Below are 914 nucleotides of genomic sequence, written 5' to 3'. Positions count from 1 at the left end.
GTGACAGAAATGGAGCTGGAGAGAGGATGATAGAATTTTGCACAATGAGTTAATCATTGTAAATACATTTTTAAGAGACATAAACTCAGGTTATACACATGGATTTCACCTGATAGTATGCACAGGAATCAGATTGATTACATCTGCGGAAAGAACCGCCGGAGAAGCTCAATATCAGCTGTGAAAACTAGGCCAGGAGCTGATTATGGAACAGACCACCAACTACTCTTGCAAGTTCAAGCTGAAGCTGAGGAAAATTAAACCAAATTCACGGAAGCCAAAATATGATTTTAAGTCTATCCCCCAGAATTTCAGAACCATCTCAGGAACAGGTTTGAGGCCTTGAACACTAGTGAGCGAAGACTAGACAAGTTGTGGGAGGATATCAAGGGTATCATCGAGGAGGAGTACAGGAAGATTCTTCTAGCATTCCATGCTATATTCTATACTGTTCTCCAGCTTCACAACTGAAAGATATTAATTCTCCTTTAATCATCCCTAGTCATTTTCTAGCTTTCAGATGCATAATAAGTAATTGATAAACAAGATAAATATTGTTCCCAAATAGCAACAGAACAATTTGAAATGCACCCTACACTGCAGAAACTCAAATCATCTTGATCTATTATATGTCAATTTGGCTTTAATTAAAATAAGCTAAATGGAATAATTTACTTATTTAAATTATTTGTGACAATGGATGAAGATGTTATTATACACTTTGCTTTTTCTTTTATTGTACAAGTATTTTAATACTTATGTATGTTAAATATGTGGTTATTGTTATGTGCCATCTAGTCACTTGCAACTCATAGTGACCCTATGTACAACAGCCCTAAACTCTACTCAGTCCTGTGCCAATCACACTGTCTCTGATACACCCATCCTGATTACCCCAGTCACTGAATCAATCC

This window comes from Elephantulus edwardii, unplaced genomic scaffold (assembly GCF_000299155.1).
Source record: "Elephantulus edwardii isolate Elephantulus edwardi_28Jun2011 unplaced genomic scaffold, EleEdw1.0 scaffold00205, whole genome shotgun sequence".
NCBI classification, from domain to species: domain Eukaryota; kingdom Metazoa; phylum Chordata; class Mammalia; order Macroscelidea; family Macroscelididae; genus Elephantulus; species Elephantulus edwardii.
This window is presented reverse-complemented; position numbering follows the sequence as displayed.